Source organism: Rhinoraja longicauda, chromosome 28, assembly GCF_053455715.1.
Source record: "Rhinoraja longicauda isolate Sanriku21f chromosome 28, sRhiLon1.1, whole genome shotgun sequence".
Lineage (NCBI taxonomy): Eukaryota > Metazoa > Chordata > Chondrichthyes > Rajiformes > Arhynchobatidae > Rhinoraja > Rhinoraja longicauda.
This window is the reverse complement of record NC_135980.1, coordinates 5,855,944-5,880,918: the sequence shown is the minus strand read 5'-3', so window position 1 is coordinate 5,880,918 and position 24,975 is coordinate 5,855,944. Positions and strand designations below refer to the sequence as shown.

The window sequence follows — 24,975 nt, the reverse complement described above, 5'->3', positions numbered from 1 at the left end:
TGCCTGCTTCAGATAACCAGTTCCATGCTGGAAGCTATTGAGGGATGTCCTGATAAACCAATACAGTTCCAACCAAGCAGGGCTTTTATAACTTGTTTGGGTAGGGAGTACCCAATGGCAAATGAGTTTCAGATCAAGATGACATGTTCTAAAAATGTTCCAAATGAGCACTGCATGGAGATTGACATTACATGTGCAATCACAGAAAACAGCTGATCCTCTGCATTGCAAGGTTTGCATCAAAATTGCTCGAGTGAATTTACAGAATTGTGTAATTCAGCAGTGAAACCATTGTGATCCCATTAAACTGGGAAATACTGATTCATGTGTGATATTGGAAAATGTGACAATTTCTGCCAACTGGGTCATTGGCTTTGAATATGTGCAATATCACAGACTTATTTTTAAATAATAATCTTGATTGGAGAACCCAAATGCAGATCAATTGATCACCATGCAGTCTCAGTTTAGTCTACAAGGATGACCCCAAGATTCAAGTTGATTGTCTCTGATTTCCCATTTCACCCCTACAATTAATGCCTTCTTTAATTGCTTACATTAGAGTCATAGAGATGCATCCTAGAAAAAGGCCCTTCCAGCCTTTAATTCTGAGAAAACCATTAAGGTGCACCAATCTTAACTTGATCCTTCTTATTCTCCCCACATATTTATTAATTTACCAAACTCTTAGTTTCTGGGATTTGGTTGACAACCCTCATACTCATTGAGAATGTACATCCCTACACACCTGTGGTCATGATTTCTCTACTTCCTGTGCCACTGTTGCTTCCCCACAAATATTCCCCTCAAAACAGTACGTCTTCGAACAAATCGCTTTGCAACCTCTGGACTCGACACTGAATTAAACAATTCTACAAAACAATACTTTTTTTAGTGTAGCAGAGTGAGCCAAATCTGATTAAGTTAATGTAACAGGTCAATAAACAGTTTTTTCTTTCCACAGATGTGCCTGACCTGCTGGGTATTTGCTGGTAATCAGCATCTGCAGTTATTTTCCGACACATCTTGCTGGGTATTTCTAGTTATTTCATTTATTACAGATTTCCAAGCAACACCAGTGCTTTGTATCTCTCAGTTCCAAATCTTTTTTGGAGATGCAAAGAACTGCAAAAGCTGGTTAATGACACAGTATTGGAGTAACTCTGCAGGTCAGGCAGCACCTTTTCCAGCTTTCTTCTTCCCTCTCCATCCCCATACAATCGGCTGAAGAAGGGTCTCGTCCCGAAACGTCACCTATCTGTGTTCTCCAGAGATGCAGCCTGATCCGCTGAGTTAGTCCAGCACTTTATGTGGATTTACAAATCTTTTATCTGTTGTTGTTCGTGTTTTAGTTACACCTTTTCCGGACAGATTTGGACATGATTAGCGAACCTTCCCAATCAGTCAGCACCGCTATTTCCTGTTATTTGGTCTCCACCCTTTTGTTCCCTCCATCCCCGCGATCTCTCAATGAAAACATGTCCAATTCCAAATATTTCTAGTTCTGATTATAGATATTTGACCCAAAATGTTAACTCCAATTCTCACTCCACGTAGCCGACCTGTCCTGCTGAATACCTCCAGATTTTTCTGTTTTTATTTAAATATTTATAAATGGTGTATTTGATTGGAAGCTTTTAAAGTGTTAACATGAAACTTCAGCAAAGGTAAAATTGAAACTGGCAAGATTATTAGATTTTCCACATGTTTCATTACCGTAGGAAAAATCCACAAATAAATAGAAAACATTACGGCAAAACAAAACTGCAAATCCACCTATCCAACAATTTAAGTATTTACTCTTTCCAATGGTCGTGCTTTGTGGCTGCAATGTGTACCCTCTACAAATTGCATTTTCAGTCCCTTGCGTAAGCTACCTGCCAAACCTGCAAAGTAACCGAAGCAAGGATGGCACACTCCACCAAGAGTCATTCCTTACTGATTTGGAAATACATTTTTCTGCTACTTTGACTTTGAGTCTCTCCTCTCGTACCGTATTCAATAACATGGTAGTACTTAAAAAAGGATAATTATAGCTGTTCAGAAAATGGCTACTCACCATCTCAAGAGTCAATATAGTTATTTAAGAATTACCGCCAATGCCAGTATTCCCTTTTCCTGTAACATGACTAAATATATCCATTTTCCCTGAAGATAGACACAAAATGCTGACGTAACACAAAATGACAATTTTCACTGTTCATTTTTAAAACCTGCCTGTGAATTAAGTTGGGTGTGGAAGATTTTTAGTGGGGAAACCAATTAAGTGGCAGAAAACGGTGATAAGGAAATTGTTGGTAGGAAAGTGCCTGTATAGACATGATTGACATTTGCGGTACAGTATTGATAACATATTTGTGCGACGGCTGAGGAAGCTGACTCCAAACTTTCATGCCTGCAGACATGTTAACTTCAAAGTTGATTAAGGGTAGGTCTCAATTCATTGCTTGGAATGAGCTGTTTAAATACCAGTGTGGATAGTAACTTTCTTCCCCAGCATACGGGAAAAGTACCAAAGATAAACCCAAAGTGCTTGAGTAACTGCATCTCTGGAAAAAGAAGGATGGGTGATGACTCAGACCTGAAGAAATGTCCTGACCAGTGCCGGATTATCATAGTAGCAAAAGCTATTTGCTTGAAATCGGCATCCCGCTGTGTTGCGCGTACCGCTCCCCACTAGCCGTGGTTTTAATGTGTTGGCGGGGAAATGGGCAGCCACCGCCCAACTGCCAACCCCGAGACACAGACCCTCGCCCCAGAGGGATAGAGACCGGCAGCAAGACGGAGACAGGCAGCGGCACAGAGGTGAGACACCGGGGTGGGCTGTGGGGTGGGAGGAATACCTAGGGTTGCCAACTGTCCCGTATTAGCCAGGACACCCCGTATTTTGGGGAAAACTTGTTGGTCCCGCACGGGACCGCCCTTGTCCCGTATTAGTAGGGTTTGCCCTTGTCCCGTATTAGGCCTGTCTCGTATTAGTAGGGTTAGCCCTTGTCCCGTATTAGGCCTGTCCCGTATTAGTAGGGTTAGCCCTTGTCCCGTATTAGGCCTGTCTCGTATTAGTAGGGTTAGCCCTTGTCCTGTATTAGGCCTTGTCCCGTATTAGGCTGCAGGCCCCGACACTGTAGGCCCGGACAGTGTATGCTAACGGAGGCCGACTGTTCGGTAGGGTTGCCAACTGTCCCGTATTAGCCGGGACATCCCGCATTTTGGGCTAAATTTGTTTGTCCCGTACGGGACCGCCGTTGTCCCGTATTAGTAGGGTTGCCAACTTCCTCATTCCCAAATAAGGGACAAGGGGTGACCGCGTGCTCCCGCTCCGCCGGTGGCGGGCGCCCGGGAGGCGGGTTGTAGCGCGGCCTCCATTGGGGGCTCCCGGAGGTCGCAACAAGGTGTGGTGGTGGTCGGCGAGGTCTTGAAATCCGAGGTTAGGGTGTGTGGGTTTGGGCGGACTCGGTGTGGAGTTTGGCAGAAATGCCGCGGGGAAAAGCTCAGCGGGTCAGAAAGAGAAACAGAGTTAATGTTTTGAGTTGGCGACCAAATCGCTTTAAGTCGGACGGTGGAGCATTCATTGTGGCTCCTTGAGTAAAAGGTCGGAAGGTGGTTTCTAAAGTACAAGTGGGGGTCTCTGCAGAGTATGGGCAGGGAATAAATACATCGCGACCTTGCATTGGGTGGCGATTGCAGTGAGGGTGGGCGGGCGGGCGGGTGCGGTCAGCGCCTGCTCCCATGTGTACGCCAAGGGCAGCTCTCTCTCTCGGTGGGTGTTGGTGGCGCCGGCTGCACACCATGTTCCCATTGGGGCGAGGGCTCGGACCCCTGTTCCTACTGGTGGCCGGCGCCTCCTTCTCTTGCCCGCTTCCACCCCGGGCTCCACCGGCATCGTGTGCAGGTTTGCCGGGGACGCTGCCTTAGTCTGTTGGATCTGGGGAGAGGAAAGGAATCTCACCCACCCACCCACCCAACCAAACCTGCCCTCCAGGACAGCAGAGTCGGGCCCGGTTTGCCGGCTGCCGCGGGGAATTGTGCCGGACTGTCAATGAGGAGGAACCTGCGATTGGTGTCGGTTTCTGACTGTCTTTCGTGAATTGGACGAATCCCCGCGGGTTTGGGCAGTTTGAGTGGATCTGTGGGCCGCTGCGTGTCTTGGAGGCGATGATTTAATGTTGCTTGTGGCACTGAATCGATGCTTGCGGGTCACAGTCCACTTGCACTGTTTGAACCTGCGCGGGGGGGGGGGGGGGGGGGGGGTCGTCGTCCAATGCACGGGGGAGCGAGCGAGCGGTCAGGGACTGGGGACATCCTTTGCCGCTGGGTCGCCGGTTCCCCATTGACGGTCCGGTTTGGTTCCTTGGAGATCTGGTTTTCTCCGAGATCTTCGGTTTCCTCCCACACTCCAAAGACGTACAGGTATGTAGGTTAATTGGCTGGGTAAAAAATGTACAAATTGTCCCTAGTGGGTGTAGGATAGTGTTAATGTACGGGGATCACTGGGCGGCACGGACTTGGAGGGCCGAAAAGGCCTGTTTCCGGCTGTATGTATATATATGATATGATGATATGATTGCGGCAGGCAGCCGGTAGACCGAGCCGGACTCTGCTGTCTTGGAGGGCACGTTTGTTTGTTTGTTTGTTTGTTTGTTTGGGTGGGCGGGAAGTCGCCGGGTTTTGTGATTCCTTTCCCCTCCCCAGAGCTTGCAGGCTGGGGCAGCGTCCTTGGTAAACCTGCACCCAATGCGGGTGGGGTTTGTGGTTGGGGCGGGCGGGCGGTAGAGGGAGAGGGAGGCACCGGCCATCGTGGGGGTGAGCTGCCCCGATGGGAACATGGTGTGCAGCCGGCGTTGTGGACACTGGGAGAGCTGCTCTTGGCGTCTCCCAGTGCCGTTGTATGTATGGAGCGGGCGCCGGCCGCACTGCGGTCGCCGCCCAAAGCAGGGCAGGGGGGGGGGGTGATGTGTTTCCTGCCCATACTCTGCAGAAGTCCCCGCGGCGTTTCTGTTGGATTTTGCACCAGGTTGGGTTGGCCCAAGCGTGCGCATTTGCACCCTGGGTTTTGGGGCCTTGGGGTCGCTGCGATTTCTGGGAGCCCCTAACGGAGGTTGCGTAGCAACCCGCTTCCCGACCCGGGCGGCCGCCATTGGTGGAGCGGGGGCACGTGGTAGCTGGCCGGGCGAGGTCACGTGGGGCGCGGGCGGTGACGTCACCGTGTCCCGTATTTAAGCCCCCTTTACAACACACTAGACAATAGGTGCAGGAGTAGGCCATTCAGCCCTTCCCGTTCCTGCCTTCTCCCCATACCCCCTCACTCCGCTATCCTTAAGAGCTCTATCCAGCTCTCTCTTGAAAGCATCCAACGAACTGGCCTCCACTGCCTTCTAAGGCAGAGAATTCCACACTTTCACCACTCTCTGACTGAAAAAGTTCTTCCTCATCTCCGTTCTAAATGGCCTACCCCTTATTCTTAAACTGTGGCCCCTTGTTCTGGACTCCCCCAACATTGGGAACATGTTTCCTGCCTCTAATGTGTCCAATCCCCTAATTATCTTATATGTTTCAATAAGATCCCCCCTCATCCTTCTAAATTCCAGTGTATACAAGCCCAATCGCTCCAGCCTTTCAACATACGACAGTCCCGCCATTCCGGGAATTAACCTAGTGAACCTACGCTGCACGCCCTCAATAGCAAGAATATCCTTCCTCAAATTTGGAGACCAAAACTGCACACAGTACTCCAGGTGCGGTCTCACCAGGGCCCGGTACAACTGTAGAAGGACCTCTTTGCTCCTATACTCAACTCCTCTTGTTACGAAGGCCAACATTCCATTGGCTTTCTTCACTGCCTGCTGTACCTGCATGCTTCCTTTCATTGACTGATGCACTAGGACACCCAGATCTCGTTGAACTCCCCCTCCTCCTAACTTGACACCATTCAGATAATAATCTGCCTTTCTATTCTTACTTCCAAAGTGAATAACCTCACACTTATCTACATTAAACTGCATCTGCCATGTATCCGCCCACTCACACAACCTGTCCAAGTCACCCTGCAGCCTTATTGCATCTTCCTCACAATTCACACTACCCCCCAGCTTAGTATCATCTGCAAATTTGCTAATGGTACTTTTAATCCCCTCGTCTACGTCATTAATGTATATCGTAAATAGCTGGGGTCCCAGCACCGAACCTTGCGGTACCCCACTGGTCACTGCCTGCCATTCCGAAAGGGACCCATTTATCCCCACTCTTTGCTTTCTGTCTGTCAACCAATTTTCTATCCATGTCAGACCAAGTGGACCGTTGGGCCCAAACCTCTCCTGCATTGGTGCAGCACCCCCCTCTCCCCCTTCTGCCCCTTCTGCCCCTCTCCCCCTTCTGCCCCTATCATATCATATCATACCATATATATACAGCCGGAAACAGGCCTTTTCGGCCCACCAAGTCTGTGCCGCCCAGCGATGCCCCTACATTAACACTATCCTACACCCACTAGGGACAATTTTTACATTTACCCAGCCAATTAACCTACATACCTCTCTTCCCCATACCCCCCACCCCCCCCCCCCCACTCTTCCCCCCACTCCCCCTCTCTTCCCCCCCACCCCCTCTCTTCCCCCCACCCCCTTTATTTAATATCGCCTCTTTATTTAATATCACTTGCTCTTCCATCCTGGATTCTATCGCTCCCCTTAAAATGAAAAAGCCTAAGCCCAAAGGTTGGCCGTGGCTCAATGACACCACCAAAGCCCTAAGAAGGGAGTGCAGAAAATCAGAAAGGAGGTGGAAATGTGACAAGCTTCAAATTTCCTTCGAAATTCTGAGAAACAATCTTCTCAAATACCAGGAAGCAGTAAAGTCTGCTAGAGCACAATACTTCTCCGACCTTATTTCCAAAAACTCTCATAACTCCAAGGTCCTATTTAGAACAATTACCTCTGTCATATGTCCCGCCCCCAGTACCAGCTTAGTTGGGTCCCCTGCTAAGTGCGAAGAATTCGCTAAATTTTTCACCAACAAAGTTGAGAACATTAGAATGAACATTTCCCCTCCCACCCGTGACCTAGCTGTCTCACTAGTCTGTTCATCTAAATTGGACTGCTTCCAACCCGTCACTCTATCCTCCCTTGCAAAGCTTGTCTCCGCTATGAAACCTGCAACCTGCCCCCTTGATCCTGCCCCCACTGCCCTTCTGAAGGATGTCATTGCAATAGCCGGTCCCAGCATCCTCTCTATTATCAACAGTTCCCTGGCCACTGGCACTGTTCCAACCAGTTTCAAGCACGCGGTGGTCCAGCCCCTACTGAAAAAACCTAACCTAGACCCCACCTTGCCTAGCAATTACAGACCCATTTCCAAACTGCCATTCCTGACAAAAGTCCTTGAAAAGGCAATTCTAAACCAATTAGTGCCCTACCTGCACCAATACACCATCCTGGAAAGTTTCCAGTCAGGTTTCAGAGCCCACCACAGCACAGAGTCTGCCTTGTTGAAGGTACACAACGACCTGCTTCTCGCCATCGACACCGGCGACTGTGCAATCCTGCTCCTTCTCGACCTCAGCGCAGCATTCGATACAGTGTACCACACCATCCTTATTGACCGTCTCCGGTACGCGGTTGGCATTAATGGCACTGCCCTGAGCTGGTTCGCTTTGTACCTCAAAGATAGGAGTTTCGCCATCAACATAGGCAGTTATTCCTCTGCTCCAGCTAGCCTCTCCTGCGGAGTTCCACAAGGCTCCATCCTAGGCCCCATTCTCTTCTCTCTATACATGCTCCCCCTTGGCCAAATCATTCAAAGGCACGGCATTTCTTTCCACTGCTATGCCGATGACACTCAGCTTTACCTCCCCCTGAAACCCAACAACCAGTCAAATTTAAACAGCCTCTTACACTGCCTTGAGGACATAAAATGTTGGATGGCACAGAACTTCCTCCAATTAAATGAGAGCAAGTCTGAGGTCATCCTATTCGGCCCCCCCCCCCGACTCCATCAAATCGATAACAGGCAGTCTTGGAAGTCTATCCTGCCTAGTCAAACCGCATGTCAAAAACCTTGGCATGATATTTGACTCTGCATTAAAATTTGATAAGCAAGTCAACGCTGTGGTAAAAGCCAGCTTCTTCCAACTTCGAACCATAGCTAAAATCAAACCTTTCCTCCAATTCGACGACACAGAAAAAATCATTCACGCATTCATTTCCTCCCGCCTAGACTACTGCAACTCCCTATACACTGGGATCAGCCAATCTTCCCTGTCCCGCCTGCAACTGGTCCAAAACGCCGCAGCGAGACTCCTGACGGGTACCCGTAAAAGGGACCACATCACCCCGATTATGGCCTCTCTCCACTGGCTCCCTGTACGGTACAGAATCAACTTCAAGCTCCACCTATTCACGTATAAAGCCCTAAATGGACATTCCCCCCCCTACACCAAAAATCATCTAACCCCCCTCTCTAACTCCAGGTCCCTCAGGTCGTCCGACTTGGGGCTACTCACTATCCCGCGGTCTAGGCTTAAGCTCACGGGTGACCGCGCTTTTGCGGTTGTAGCTCCTAGACTGTAGAACGGCATCCCTCTCCCCATCAGAACTGCCCCCTCCATCGACTCCTTTAAGTCCAGGCTCAAAACCTATTTCTACTCCCTAGCGTTTGAGGCTCATTGAGGAGGCGCTGTGAACTGTTTGCGTGCTACTGTATGTTTCATTTTTTTCCGTAGTACCTAATCAGATGTACAGCACTTTGGTCAACGTGGGTTGTTTTTAAATATGCTATACAAATAAAATGGACTTGACTTGACTTGACTTGACTCTCTTCTCCCCACTCTTCCCCCCACCCCCCTCTCTTCCCCCCATCCCCCTCTCTTCCCCCACTCCCCCTCTCTTCCCCCCCACCCCCCTCTCTTCCCCCACCCACCCCCCTCTCTTCCCCCCCACCGCCCTCTCTTCCCCCCCACCCCCCTCTCTTCCCCCCCACCGCCCTCTCTTCCCCCCACCCCCCTCTATCCCCCCCTCTCTTCCCCCCCACCCCCCTCTCCCCCCCCATCCCCCCTCTTTCCCCCCCACCCCCCTCTCTTCCCCCCCCACCCCCCTCTCTTCCCCCCCACCGCCCTCTCTTCCCCCACACCGCCCTCTCTTCCCCCCCACCCCCCTCTCTTCCCCCACCCCCCTCTCTTCCCCCCCACCGCCCTCTCTTCCCCCCACACCGCCCTCTCCCCTCTCTTCTCCCCCTCTCTTCCCCCCACCCCCCTCTCTCCCCCCCACCCCCCTCTCTTACCCCCCCACCCCCTCTCTTCCACCCCCCTCTCTTCCCACCCACCGCCCTCTCTTCCCCCCAACCCCCTCTCTTCCCCCCACACCCCTCTCTTCCCCCCACACCCCTCTCTTCCCCCCACACCCCTCTCTTCCCCCCACACTCCCCCACTCTTCCCCCACTCCCCCTCTCTTCCCCCCACTCCCCCTCTCTTCCCCCCCACCCCCCTCTCTTCCCCCCCACCCCCCTCTCTTCCCCCCACACTGCCCTCTCTTCCCCCCCACCCCCCTCTCTTCCCCCCCACCCCCCTCTCTTCCCCCCACCCCCTCTCTTCCCCCCCACCGCTTTCTCTTCCCCCCACCCCCCTCTCTTCCCCCCCACCCCCCTCTCTTCCCCCCCCAATGCCCTCTCTTCCCCCCACCCCCCTCTCTTCCCCCCCACTCCCCCTCTCTTCCCCCCTCTCTTCCCCCACCCCCCTCTCTTCCCCCCCTCTCTTCCCCCCGTCTTTCCCCCCCACCCCCCTCTCTTCCCCCCCACCCCCCTCTCTTCCCCCCACCGCCCTCTCTTCCCCCCACACCGACCTCTCTTCCCCCCACCCCTCTCTTCCCCCCCACCCCCTCTCTTCCCCCCCACCCCCCTCTCTTCCCCCCCACCCCCCTCTCTTCCCCCCCCAACGCCCTCTCTTCCCCCCACCCCCTCTCTCCCCCCCACCCCGCTCTCTTCCCCCCCCACACCCTCTCTTCCTCCCCCACCCCCCTCTCTTCCCCCCCACCGCCCTCTCTTCCCCCCAACCCCCTCTCTTCCCCCCACACCCCTCTCTTCCCCCCACACCCCTCTCTTCCCCCCACACTCCCCCTCTCTTCCCCCACTCCCCCTCTCTTCCCCCCACTCCCCCTCTCTTCCCCCCCACCCCCCTCACTTCCCCCCCACCCCCCTATCTTCCCCCCACACTGCCCTCTCTTCTCCCCACCCCCTCTCTTCCCCCCCACCCCCCTCTCTTCCCCCCCACCGCCCTCTCTTCCCCCCTACCCCCCTCTCTTCCCCCCACAACGCCCTCTCTTCCCCCCACCCCCCTCTCTTCCCCCCACCCCCCTCTCTTCCCACCACCCCCTCTCTTCCCCCCACCCCCTCTCTTCCCCCCACCCCCCTCTCTTCCCCCCACCCCCCCTCTCTTCCCCCCCTCTCTTCCCCCCCACCCCCTCTCTTCCCCCCACCCCCTCTCTTCCCCCCACCCCTCTCTTCCCCCCACCCCCCTCTCTCCCCCCCACCCCCCTCTCTCCCCCCCACCCCCCTCTCTCCCCCCCACCCCCCTCTCTTCCCCCCCACCCCCTCTCTTCCTCCCCCACCCCCTCTCTTCCCCCCACCCCCTCTCTTCCCCCCCACCCCCCTCTCTTCCTCCCCACCCCCCTCTCTTCCCCCACTCCCCCTCTCTTCCCCCCACCCCCTCTCTTCCCCCCCACCCCCCTCTCTTCCCCCCCACCCCCCTCTCTTCTCCCCCACCGCCCTCTCTTCCCCCCTCACCGCCCTCTCTTCCCCCCCACCCCCCTCTCTTCCCCCCACCCCCTCTCTTCCCCCCACCCCCCTCTCTTCCTCCCCACCCCCCTCTCTTCCTCCCCACCCCCCTCTCTTCTCCCCCACCGCCCTCTCTTCCCCCCTCACCGCCCTCTCTTCCCCCCCACCCCCCTCTCTTCCCCCCACCGCCCTCTCTTCCCCCCACACCGACCTCTCTTCCCCCCACCCCTCTCTTCCCCCCCACCCCCTCTCTTCCCCCCCACCCCCCTCTCTTCCCCCCCACCCCCCTCTCTTCCCCCCCCAACGCCCTCTCTTCCCCCCACCCCCTCTCTCCCCCCCACCCCGCTCTCTTCCCCCCCACACCCTCTCTTCCTCCCCCACCCCCCTCTCTTCCCCCCCACCGCCCTCTCTTCCCCCCAACCCCCTCTCTTCCCCCCACACCCCTCTCTTCCCCCCACACCCCTCTCTTCCCCCCACACTCCCCCTCTCTTCCCCCACTCCCCCTCTCTTCCCCCCACTCCCCCTCTCTTCCCCCCCACCCCCCTCACTTCCCCCCCACCCCCCTATCTTCCCCCCACACTGCCCTCTCTTCTCCCCACCCCCTCTCTTCCCCCCCACCCCCCTCTCTTCCCCCCCACCGCCCTCTCTTCCCCCCTACCCCCCTCTCTTCCCCCCACAACGCCCTCTCTTCCCCCCACCCCCCTCTCTTCCCCCCACCCCCCTCTCTTCCCACCACCCCCTCTCTTCCCCCCACCCCCTCTCTTCCCCCCACCCCCCTCTCTTCCCCCCACCCCCCTCTCTTCCCCCCCTCTCTTCCCCCCCACCCCCTCTCTTCCCCCCACCCCCTCTCTTCCCCCCACCCCTCTCTTCCCCCCACCCCCCTCTCTCCCCCCCCACCCCCCTCTCTCCCCCCCACCCCCCTCTCTCCCCCCCACCCCCCTCTCTTCCCCCCCCACCCCCTCTCTTCCTCCCCCACCCCCTCTCTTCCCCCCACCCCCTCTCTTCCCCCCCACCCCCCTCTCTTCCTCCCCACCCCCCTCTCTTCCCCCACTCCCCCTCTCTTCCCCCCACCCCCTCTCTTCCCCCCCACCCCCCTCTCTTCCCCCCCACCCCCCTCTCTTCTCCCCCACCGCCCTCTCTTCCCCCTCACCGCCCTCTCTTCCCCCCCACCCCCCTCTCTTCCCCCCACCCCCTCTCTTCCCCCCACCCCCCTCTCTTCCTCCCCACCCCCCTCTCTTCCTCCCCACCCCCCTCTCTTCCCCCCCACCCCCCTCTCTTCCCCCCACTCCCCTTCTCTTCCCCCCCACCCCCTCTCTTCCTCCCCCACCCCCATCTCTTCTCCCCCACCGCCCTCTCTTCCCCCCTCAACACCTTCTCTTCCCCCCACCCCCTCTCTTCCCCCCCACCCCCCTCTCTTCCCCCCCCCCCCCTCTCTTCCCCCCCCAACGCCCTCTCTTCCCCCCACCCCCCTCTCTTCCCCCCACCCCCCTCTCTTCCCCCCACCCCCCTCTCTTCCCCCCTCTCTTCCCCCCACCCCCTCTCTTCCCCCCCACCCCCTCTCTTCCCCCCCACCCCCCTCTCTTCCTCCCCACCCCCCTCTCTTCCTCCCCACCCCCTCTCTTCCCCCCCACCCCCCTCTCTTCCTCCCCACCCCCCTCTCTTCCTCCCCACCCCCCTCTCTTCCCCCCCACCCCCCTCTCTTCCCCCCACTCACCCTCTCTTCCCCCCACACCCCCTCTCTTCCCCCCCCACCCCCCCTCTCTTCCCCCCCACCCCCCTCTCTTCTCCCCCACCGCCCTCTCTTCCCCCCTCACCGCCCTCTCTTCCCCCCCACCCCCCCCTCTTCCCCCCACCCCCTCTCTTCCCCCCACCCCCCTCTCTTCCTCCCCACCCCCCTCTCTTCCTCCCCACCCCCCTCTCTTCCCCCCCACCCCCTCTCTTCCCCCCACCCCCTCTCTTCCCCCCCACACCCCTCTCTTCCCCCACCCCCTCTCTTCCCCCCACCCCCTCTCTTCCCCCCACCCCCCTCTCTCCCCCCCCACCCCCTCTCTCCCCCCCCACCCCCCTCACTCCCCCCCACCCCCCTCTCTTCCTCCCCCACCCCCCTCTCTTCCCCCCACCCCCCTCTCTTCCCCCCCACCCCCTCTCTTCCCCCCACCCCCTCTCTTCCCCCCCACCCCCCTCTCTTCCTCCCACCCCCCTCTCTTCCCCCCACCCCCTCTCTTCCCCCCACCCCCCTCTCTTCCTCCCCCACCCCCATCTCTTCTCCCCCACCGCCCTCTCTTCCCCCCTCAACACCTTCTCTTCCCCCACCCCCTCTCTTCCCCCCCACCCCCCTCTCTTCCCCCCCCAACGCCCTCTCTTCCCCCCACCCCCCTCTCTTCCCCCCACCCCCCTCTCTTCCCCCCCACCCCCCTCTCTTCCCCCCTCTCTCCCCCCACCCCCTCTCTTCCCCCCCACCCCCTCTCTTCCCCCCCACCCCCCTCTCTTCCTCCCCACCCCCCTCTCTTCCTCCCCACCCCCTCTCTTCCCCCCACCCCCCTCTCTTCCTCCCCACCCCCCTCTCTTCCTCCCCACCCCACTCTCTTCCCCCCCACCCCCCTCTCTTCCCCCCACTCACCCTCTCTTCCCCCCACACCCCCTCTCTTCCCCCCCCACCCCCCTCTCTTCCCCCCCATCCCCCTCTCTTCTCCCCCACCGCCCTCTCTTCCCCCCTCACCGCCCTCTCTTCCCCCCCACCCCCCTCTCTTCCCCCCACCCCCTCTCTTCCCCCCACCCCCCTCTCTTCCTCCCACCCCCCTCTCTTCCTCCCCACCCCCCTCTCTTCCCCCCCACCCCCTCTCTTCCCCCCACCCCCTCTCTTCCCCCCCACACCCCTCTCTTCCCCCACCCCCTCTCTTCCCCCCACCCCCTCTCTTCCCCCACCCCCCTCTCTCCCCCCCCACCCCCTCTCTCCCCCCCCACCCCCCTCACTCCCCCCCACCCCCCTCTCTTCCTCCCCCACCCCCCTCTCTTCCCCCCACCCCCCTCTCTTCCCCCCCACCCCCTCTCTTCCCCCACCCCCTCTCTTCCCCCCCACCCCCCTCTCTTCCTCCCACCCCCCTCTCTTCCCCCCACCCCCCTCTCTTCCCCCCACCCCCCTCTCTTCCCCCCCACCCCCCTCGCTTCCCCCCCACCCCCTCTCTTCCCCCCCACCCCCCTCTCTTCCCCCACCCCCCTCTCTTCCCCCCACCCCCCTCTCTTCCCCCCACCCCCCTCTCTTCCCCCCCTCTTCCCCCCACCCCCTCTCTTCCCCCCCACCCCCTCTCTTCCCCCCCACCCCCCTCTCTTCCCCCCACCCCCCTCGCTTCCCCCCCACCCCCTCTCTTCCCCCCCCACCCCTCTCTTCTCCCCCACCGCCCTCTCTTCTCCCCACCCCCTCTCTTCCCCCCACCCCCTCTCTTCCCCCCACCCCCCTCTCTTCCCCCCCACCCCCCTCTCTTCCCCCCCACCCCCCTCTCTTCCCCCCCCACCCCCCTCTCTTCTCCCCCACCGCCCTCTCTTCTCCCCACCCCCTCTCTTCCCCCCACCCCCTCTCTTCCCCCCACCCCCCTCTCTTCCCCCCCACCCCCCTCTCTTCCCCCCACTCCCCCTCTCTTCCCCCCCACCCCCCTCTCTTCCCCCCCACCCCCCTCTCTTCTCCCCCACCGCCCTCTCTTCCCCCCTCACCGCCCTCTCTTCCCCCCTCACAGCCCTCTCTTCCCCCCACCCCCCTCTCTTCCCCCCCACCCCCCTCTCTTCCCCCCCCAACGCCCTCTCTTCCCCCCACCCCCCTCTCTTCCCCCCACTCCCCCTCTCTTCCCCCCACTCCCCCTCTCTTCCCCCCTCTCTTCCCCCCCACACCCCTCTCTTCCCCCCACCCCCTCTCTTACCCCCACCCCCTCTCTTCCCCCCACCCCCTCTCTTCCCCCCACCCCCCTCTCTCCCCCCCACCCCCTCTCTCTTCCCCCCACCCCCCTCTCTTCCCCCCCACCCCCCTCTCTTCCCCCCACCCCCTCTCTTCCCCCCCACCCCCTCTCTTCCCCCCCACCCCCCTCTCTTCCTCCCCACCCCCTCTCTTCCTCCCCACCCCCCTCTCTTCCCCCCCACCCCCCTCTCTTCCCCCCACCCCCCTCTCTTCCCCCCACCCCCCTCTCTTCCCCCCCACCCCCTCTCTTCCCCCCACCCCCCTCTCTTCCCACCCCACCCCCCTCTCTTCCCCCCCACCCCCCTCTCTTCCCCCCCACCCCCCTCTCTTCCCCCCCACCCCCCTCTCTTCCCCCACCCCCTCTCTTCCCCCCCACCCCCCTCTCTTCCCCCCCACCCCCTCTCTTCCCCCCACCGCCCTCTCTTCCCCCCCACCCCCTCTCTTCCCCCCCACCCCCTCTCTTCCCCCCCACCCCCCTCTCTTCCCCCCCACCCCCCTCTCTTCCCCCCCACCCCCCTCTCTTCCCTTCCACCCCCCTCTCTTCCCCCCACCCCCCTCTCTTCCCCCCACCCCCCTCTCTTCCCCCACTCCCCCTCTCTTCTCCCCCACTCCCCCTCTCTTCTCCCCACTCCCTCTCTTCCCCCCACTCCCCCTCTCTTCCCCCCCCACCCCCCTCTCTTCCCCCCCACCCCCCTCTCTTCCCCCCACCCCCTCTTCCCCCCCCACCCCCCTCTCTTCCCCCCCACCCCCTCTCTTCCCCCCACCCCCCTCTCTTCCCCCACTCCCCCTCTCTTCTCCCCCACTCCCTCTCTTCCCCCCCACCCCCTCTCTCCCCCCACCCCATCTCTTCCCCCTCCCCTCTTCCCCTTCCCTCTACCCCCTCTTCCCCTTCCCCCTCAACCCCCCTTATCCACCCTCCTCCCCCTCCCTAGGAGGTAGATTTAAACTTTAAAATGTGAATAACTTTAAAAATATAACACTGATTTCAATAAAACTATTTGCATTACCACTAAAGTGACAATGGTGAGTAAGGTGGGCCTAAAATTGTCGCGCTATCGTGTACCGTTTTGGCTGAAGTTTAGTCACAAACCAGATAACAAACGAGAGTTTTAGTATATAGACTAGACCGTGGGCCCAAACCTCTCCTGCATTGGTGCAGCACCCTGTCCTCCCCCCCCCCCCCCCCCCCTCTCCTCAGTATAAACTAGCACCTGCAGTTCCTTTCTGCACATTTGGGAAAAGTACTTGGAATTGAAGACAAATTCAAAGGTGCAAGAATCACTCCACAAAAGCAGGTGTAGAATTATTATCTGGTGGATTAGAAGATGCACGCACGTGTGAACAAATGCATTTTACTGATGTTCTTCAGAACCTAATTAAGAATAGGTAATTGACAACTTTCTTGTGGGGATGTTGTGAGTTTGCCTCTGCAAAAATACATTTGATAACCTGTTCACTGTTCAATCCAGGCACATTAGGACCACGGTGATGAGAGGGGAAATGTCCAAATTCGCTAATTTTGAAGATCACTTTGAAGCTGTCTAGACAGTGATACAAAGTGGACTGATACTGAGATAACTAGTGTGTGTGCGCACAGCATGACTGGTTACATTCGAGTTTGAAGGTAATACATTTTGAATTACAATCTAGCATTGATCTTGAGCATGACCCAGTTATTTGAAAGCAGCACAATGAGAAATGGTTAATGAGGCTCAGGAGAGTGAGCTGGTATTAAATTAACAAAGCGCTGATGAACCCAGACTGGAAACGAATCTGGTTGTTTCTGTAATTGCACTGGTTGGGTGAGTTTTGAGGGGGTTGCTCTGTTGAAACGGAGAGCTTGCAGTTGAGGGCTAAAGAGAACTCGTACCTCATAATAATTATCCGTGAGACAGCGGCAATTAAAAAGTAGTACTGGAGGAATTAATGCCCATAATTAGGATTGTACATCAAACTGTGGCAGCATGTTGCAGTCTCTGAATTTTATTTATTTTGAAAACATGGTAACTATTGAAAGAGCAAAAAAAAAACAGTGCTGGAGGAAAGCAGCTGATCAGGCAGTATTTGTGGAAGGAAACGGACAGATGACGTTTCTGGTCGGGACCTCCCTGGCTGACGGAGTGAGGGGGAAAAAAAGCTGAAAAAGACAGGTTGAGGCAGGGCAAAGCCTGGATACAGATGTGGGTGGTAATTAGTAAATGGGTGCCTTAACCACCAACGCACCTGCTCCCCCTCAAACCACCTGCCCCCCCTTATCCTGTCAACCCCTGCCTCAGTTCTCCCCAGTCTCCACCACCGACCTCTCTGACCTCTTCACAGGAATAAAAACTGCCACCTGCTCTCTGGACCCCATCCCCTCCAGCTTTGTCAAGGCCTGCCTTCCTGCTCTCTCTCCACTTATCACTGCAACAATAAACTCCTCCCTGTCCACTGGCATCGTCCCGCCATCCCTCAAAATCGCTGCTGTCACCCCCATTCTGAAAAAACCTGGTCTCAACCCTGACACCCCAAACAACTTCAGACCAATCTCCAACCTACCATTTCTGTCCAAAGTTTTGGAACGTGCTGTAGCTTCCCAACTCAAATACCACCTCTCTACCAATAACCTGTATGAAACTTTCCAATCCGGATTCCGCTCCAACCACTGTACTGAAACTGCGCTCCTCAAAATCACAAACGACCTTTTCCTCTCCTCCGACGCTGGCAACCTCAACATCCTCATCCTACTTGACCTCAGCGCCGCCTTTGACACCATAAATCACTCCATTCTCCTCACCCGACTTGAAACCTCCTTTAACATCACCGGCACAGCCCTATCCTGGTTCAAATCTTACCTCTCTGACAGGCACCAATTCATCTCCATTAACAACTGTAAATCCCCCACCGCTCCCCTCCCCCAAGGTGTCCCCCAAGGCTCAGTCCTTGGCCCCCTCCTCTTCATCCTCTACCTGTTCCCCCTTGGTCAATTAATCCGCCGTCATGGTCTCAACTTCCACTGTTTCGCCGATGATATCCAGCTCCTCATCTCCACCAAGTCAATCTCCACCACCACACACTCTACACTGACAAACTGCATCTCTGAAATAAAATCTTGGCTTCAATCAAATTTCCTCAAACTCAACTGCAACAAATCTGAAATCATCATCATTGGTCCAAAAACGCTCACCAAATCCACCCAAAACTTCATCCTCAATACTGATGGTCTCCCAGTATCCACCTCCCCTCACATCCGGAATCTTGGAATCATCTTTGATCAAACCCTCTCCTTCGACAAACACATCAAACACATCACAAAGACAGCCTTCTTCCACCTCAAAAACATTGCCCGTCTCCGTCCATCCCTCTCCTTTACAGCTGCAGAAACCCTCATCCACGCCTTCATCACCTCCCGTCTGGACTACTGCAACAGACTCACCCTCAAAAATCATCAGTAAACTTCAATACATTCAAAACTCCGCTGCCCGTCTACTCACCCACTCCCCGATCCGTGACCATATCACCCCCGTCCTTTACAAACTCCACTGGCTCCCCATCCCCCAGAGAATCCAATACAAAATCCTCCTCATGACCTACAAAGCCCTCCATAACCTGGCCCCATCCTACCTGACTGACCTCCTCCACAGGCACACTCCCACCTGCACCCTCCACTCTGTTGCTGCCAATCTCCTGTCCCCCCCCCATCCGGACCAAACTCAGATCCTGGGGGGACAGGGCTTTCTCCATCGCTGCTCCCACCCTATGGAACTCACTACCCCAAACCGTCAGAGACTCCTCCTCACTCACCACATTCAAAACATCACTGAAGTCTCACCTCTTCAGCACTGCCTTCAACCACTGAAGGTCACCTCACCTTCTGTCTCCTTTCTCTGTTCGTTTACTTATTTATCTATTTATTCACTTGGGGGAAACTTTTCTCTTCCTCACGGCGCGGGGTGCGGCTCGGCCGCGGGGCTTTACATCGCCCGGTGCGGCTTGGCCGCGGGACTTAACAGTGCCCGGTGCGGTTCGGCCGCGGGACTTTTCATCGCCCGGTGCGGCTCGGCCGCGGGACTTTTCATCGCCCGGTGCGGCTTGGCCGCGGGACTTTACATCGCTGGTGCGGCTCGGCCGCTGGACTTAACAGTGCCCGGTGCAGCTCGGCTGCGGGGCCTAACATCGCCCGGTGCGGCTCGGCCGCGGGACTTTACATCGCCCGGTGCTGCTCAGCCGCGGGACTTTTCATCGCTGGTGCGGCTCGGCCGCGGGACTTAACATCGCCCGGTTCGGCTCGGCCGCGGTGCTTTACATCGCTGGTGCGGCTCGGCCGCGGGACTTTTCATCGCTGCTGCGGCTCGGCCGCGGGACTTAACATCGCCCGGTGCGGCTCGGCCACGGGACTTAGCTGCGCAAGGCTTGGTCGCGGGGCCTTCCATCGCCCAGCTCGGCCGCAAGACGTTTCAGCACCCGGTGCGACTCGGCCGCGGGGACTTCCATCCCCTTGCGGGGACTGTGCGGGTCGGTCGGGGACGAGCTGTCTGTCCGTGGGCGTGGGGAAGAGAGTGGAAGTTTTGTTGCCTCCATCACAGTGAGGGGGTGTTTGGAGTCACTGTGATGGACGTTTGTGTTGGGGTTATGTGTTTTGTGTTCTTTTTTTGTATGACTGCTATGTAGTTTCGTTCGGTACCTCGGTACCGAATGACAAATAAAGCTCTGTTATACTGTTATATGTTCTAGAAATCCCTGTAAAGCGTCTTTGAGTGTTTGAAAAGCGCTATATAAATGTAATGCATTATTATTATTATTATTAATATTGACAAAGGCTAGAGGTGAACACGAGACCAAAGGGTCAGATGAAAAAAGTGAAATGTAAAGCTGGAGGGAGGGATATGCGCGGAAGGGGACAGAGATGAGGGGAAAAAGGGGGAATAATGAATAGGGGACTTTTGAGAAGAGAAGGGTGGGAGATGAGTGGAAAAGAACTGGGTGGTGGGAAGAATGTTATCCAAAACATCATTCCCTCCATGGGTGCTGCCCGATCTATCAAATTCTTCCAGCGAAGATAGATACAAAATGCTGGAGTAACTCTGCAGGACAGGCAGCATCGCTGGATAGAAGGAATGGGTGACATTTCAGGTTGAGACCCTTCTTCAGACTGAGAGTCAAGGGTGAGGGAGTCACAGAGATAAGGAAGGGTAAGGTATAAAAATAAGACATCAAAAGAGATGGTGTCAAGGAAAATAGAATAGATCATTGTTAGCTGGGAGAAGATGGCAACAAAGCAAAATATAATCAGGGACAGTCAGACTGGTCAGAGAACTAGGAAGGGGGAGGGATGGATAGTGAGAGAAAGCAAGGGTTACTTGGAGTTAGAGAAGTCAAGATTCATACTGCTGGGGTGTACGATGCCTTAACAAAATTTGAGATGCTATTCCTCCAATTTGCGCTGGGGCTCACTCTGACAATGGAGGAAGCCCAGGACAGAAAGGTCTGTGGGAATGGGAGGGGGAGTTACAATGTTTAGCAACCAGCAAATCAGGTAGGTTTAGGCTGACTGAGCGGAGGTGTTCAGCGAAACGATTGCCGAGCCTGCGCTTAGTCTCGGCGATATATAGGAGTCCACACCTGGAACAGCGGATACAGTTGATGAGGTTGGAGGAGGTGCAAGTGAACCTCTGCTTCACCTGCAAGGACTGTCGGGGTCCCTGGACAGGCCAAGTTTTTCTAGCTCTTTATTTTTGGCCTTTTGGCCTCTTTGTCTGATCCAAGGAAATCATTGTGAGTAAGCTAGACTCTGGCACAGATCTACAGCATTTGTTTTGCTGAATTTGCTGCTGTGTAATTAAAAGGGAGTTTCTTCAAAATAATTTTAAAGTAAGGCGGTAAAAAAACCCAACAAGTACAAAGATTTCTCAGCCCAAAGTCAAAACTGGTATCCAAGACATCTTTCCAATGTCATAAAACTCGATGTGTTTTGTTCAGCAGAGGTTGGTAGCTTCAGAGCTGCAGTAAGGATGGCTAAGCATCCTGGAGAAAATAAGCAAACCATAGTTTTATTCCATATGCAATAGTTAAGTCTGGCAATTGAAAAGGTTTGATGAGCATTTTTGAGACAGTTTTCCTGTCAGATTTGGAGAGAGATGGTCGGGAAATCACTTCAGAGGGATAACAAATGAAGGTCAGAGCTACCTGGTCAATTGTGAATTAGAATTATTCAGAATTTATAGCACAGGAACAGCAAATAATCCATGTTATTTTCCATACAAATCTCTCCTGTTCATATGCATACACTTTAGCTATACTTCATCTTGGGAGTGCTGGAACAGTAAGCTCAAGGAAACACAAATCAAAAGCACAGGTGTCCACTGTATTCTGCGTTAAATTAGCTTTGTTTAGAATGTTCTGAGTGAACACAGCTACTCTTTGCATTGATCTCAGTTTAAACATGTATATTTGCGCTATTAAGAAGCCGTTGGTGTAACCAAACTACATGGTAAGTTGAGGGGTGCGTGACCAAAATTAAGAGATTTGTTCACCTCGCAGAAGCTGCAATAGTTGGTTGTTTACACCAAGGTAGACACAAAATGCTGGAGTAACTCAGCGGCTCAGGCAGCATCTCTGGAGAAAATAGATAGGTGACGTATCGGGTCAGAGGTGGAGCCACGCGGTGTAGATGAAACCACGTGGGTAGATGGTCGGAGCCAAGGAGGTGTCCGGAGAGGGCCTGGCAGGGTTAATGGAGAGGTCGGTGCTGCGTTCGATGAGGGCGCCGACCGACGGACAAGGCCAGGCACGTGGAAGTGAGGACGCCGCTGCCGGGGGAAGGAACAAAGGAGGGGGGCGGACAATGGAGATCGCTAGGGGGGAAGTGGGGAAGAACAGAGGGAGAACTGGTGCGTGGGGGAGAATTTGTAACTTTGTAAGCTCCCTTTATGGGCGACTATTTGCATACCTTGAATATGCACGCAAAGAATTTCACTGTGACTTGTCACGTGACAATAAAGTGTTCAATTCAATAAACATCTTTTCCCTGTCAATCCAATCAAATTACTTTAGTTTTGTTTAGAGATACAGCGTGGAAACAGGCCCTTAGGCCCACCGAGTCCACACAGACCACTGATCCCCATACACTAACACTATCCTACACACTAGGGACAATTTCCAATTTTTACTAAAGCCAACTAACTTACAAACCTGTACATCTTTGGAGTGTGGGAGGAAACTGGATGACCTGAAGAAAACCCACGGGGTCACAAGGAGAACATACAAACTCTGTACAAATAGCTCCCCGAACCCGGGTCTCTGGCGCTGCAAGGCGGCAACTCTACCACTGCGCCACCGTGCCACCATCCTTCCATAAAATTCATAACAGGAGACCACTCATCTTCTCATTTCTGGGGAAGGATGCATCAGCTTTGGTCAATCTTTTCCGATGGATATAAACCCACAGCTATGGTGGAGTTTAAGCTGTGGTGGACTTTTCACCGTCCGGCGCGGCCTGGAACGTGGCAACTCCAACAGCGGGAGAAGACGGCAGGGGAAGAGAAAAGACATTCTGGCCTTCCATCACAGTGAGGAGTGGACTGGAGGAGACTCACTGTGATGGATGTTTCTTTTTTTGTGTTTTGTGTTGGTTGGGGTTGTGTAATTTGCTTACTTTATTGCTCTTATTGTTGGACTGTGGGTGACGAAATTTCATCCAAAAAAACGTTTTTTTGGATGACAAATAAAGATATCCTGATTCCTGAGTTGGGGGAAACTTTTTCGAATCTCTTACCTCGACAGAGATGCGATTATGTTCCGTATCGTATCTCCATCCGCACTGTGGCCTAACATCGAGGAGTTGGCGGCCTTTGCTGGAGACCGACTTCGAGAGGTCCACCGCGGGAGCCTGCGGACTTAACATCACAGAGCTCACGATGCCTGTCGGGGATCAACTTTGGGGCTCCAACCGCAGGTGCCTGCGGACTTAACATCGTGGAGCTCGCAGTCTCTGGTCAGAGACCAACTTCAGGGACTCCAAGCTACAGGAGCTTCGACTGCCCTGACGCGGGGGCTTCGACTGCCCCGACGCGGGGGCTTCGACTGCCCTGACGCGGGGACTTCGACCGCCCCGACGTGGGGGCTTCGACTGCCCTGACGCGGGGGCTTCGAATGCCCTGACGCGGGGGCTTCGACCGCCCCGATTCGGGAGAATAAAAGAGGAAGAAGTTTAGACTTTATTGCCTTCCATCACAGTGAGGGACGTGGGGAATCCGCTGTGCTGGATGTTTATGTTAACTTTTATGTAGTTGTGTGTCTTGTTGCTTTTTTTAGCATGGCTGCCTGGTAATTCGAATTTCACTGTACCGCAAATGGTACACGTGACAATAAACTGACCTTGAAACCTTGATCCTTGGGAATCTTATATGCACCTTTCTTTAAAACTTCAAATAATTTTCAACCATATTTATCATGGACCATTTGTTACCACGTGACTTAAACACTCAAGTCTCTGGACCTTATCCAAGGGGGGGGAAAACTTGATGGCTTCTTTATCCCAGAATGCAGGACGACACAGTGGTGCAGCTGAAAAGTTTCAGATCTATTTGAACCTGCAGGAGACTGGGATTGATAGGGGGGAAATAGATCAGCCATGATCGAATGGTGGAGCAGACTCAATGGGCTGAAAGGCCTAATACTGCTCCTCCGTTTAGTTTTAGTTTAGAGATACAGGGCGAAAATACAGCCTTACGTCTCACCGGGTCCGCGCTGACCTGTGATCCCCATACATTATCGCTATCCTACACACATTGGGGATATTTTACAATGTTACCAAGCCAATTAACCTACAAACCTTTATGTCTTTGGAGCGTGGGAGGAAACCGGAGCTCCCAGAGAAAACACACGCCATGCGGGTCATGGGGAGAACGTACAAATTCCATACAGACAGCACCCATAGTCAGGATCGAAACTGGGTTCCTAGCGTTGTAAGGCAGCAACTCTACCGTTACGCCACCATGCCACCGTTATGGATCTTACTTTGTAATTCTGCAATCAGGAGTATTTTACCTCAGCGATTCTGACGATTCTTTAATTTCCTGAAATGGTCGTGGCAATCCAGATGGTTTGAAGCCTATCTAACATTCAATCTTCAACCATGATTTACTGGTAATTTTCTTTTCATTAAATCATAAAATCATAATCATCATGCTATCCTTTTTAGTGGCCTCATGTGTGGCCTCATCAAAGGCCTTCTGAAAATCCAAGTAAACAACATTCACTGACTCTCTTGTGTCTATCCTGCTTGCTATTTCCTCAATGAATTCCAATAATAATGGACTCTAAAATCTTACCAATCACTTGTAAACCCAACCGACCTGTAATTCTCCTTCTTTTACCTCACTCCCTTCTTAAACAGCGGAGTGACATTTGCGATTTTCCAGTTCTCTGGAACCATTCTTGACCTTAGTCTTTCTTGAAAGATCACAACTAAAACCTCCACAATCTCAGCACTTCATTGCACACCCTCGGACTTTATTTAATCGGACTTTGTGTAGGAAGGAACTGCAGATGCTGGTTTACACCAAAGATAGGCACAAAATGCTGGAGTAACTCAGTGCAACAGGCAGCAACTCTAGAGAGAAGGAATGGGTGACATTGATCGGACTTTACTGGACTTTATCTTGCACTAAACATTATTCCCTTTAACATCTTTATGTACACTGTGGATGGCTCGATTGTAAACATGTGTAGTCCTTCCGCTGACTGGTTAGAACGCAACAAAAGCTTTTCACTGTACGTTGTTACAATAAACTAGACAAAACTAAAACCTACCTGATTTCCCGGTTGCTAAACACTTTAATTCCCCTTCCTATTCCCACGCTGACCTTTCTGTTCTAGGTGTCCTCCAATATCAGAGTGAGGTTAAATGCAAATTGGAGGAACAGCATCTCATATTTCGCTTGGGCAGCTTACAGTCCAATGGTATGAAATTGATTTCTCTAACTTCAAGCAATAGACAATAGGTGCAGGAGTAGGCCATTCGGCCCTTCGAGCCAGCACCGCCATTCAATGTGATCATGGCTGATCATTCTCAATCAGTACCCCGTTCCTGCCTTCTCCCCATACCCCCTGACTCCGCTATCCATAAGAGCTCTATCTAGCTCTCTCTTGAATGCATTCAGAGAATTGGCCTCCACTGCCCTCTGAGGCAGAGAATTCCACAGATTCACAATTCTCTGACTGAAAAAGTTTTTCATCATCTCCATTCTAAATGGCCTATCCCTTATTCTTAAACTGTGGCCCCTTGT

General features: G+C 54.8%; 1 protein-coding gene across 2 annotated transcripts in view; it reads left to right on the top strand.

Moving 5' to 3' along the window:
• The first annotated feature begins 4,276 nt into the window (after positions 1 to 4,276).
• LOC144607410 (guanine nucleotide-binding protein subunit alpha-14-like) overlaps positions 4,277 to 24,975 on the top strand; it is a 145,240-nt gene continuing 124,541 nt past the window's right edge. Inside the window, exons 1-2 of one of the 2 annotated variants that reach the window (XM_078424252.1) lie at positions 4,277 to 4,410; positions 16,177 to 16,331. The gene's annotated coding sequence lies outside the window, so the exon portion shown is untranslated. The remainder of the gene's footprint in view (positions 4,411 to 16,176; positions 16,332 to 24,975) is intronic. The other variant, XM_078424253.1, reaches the window with a different exon arrangement.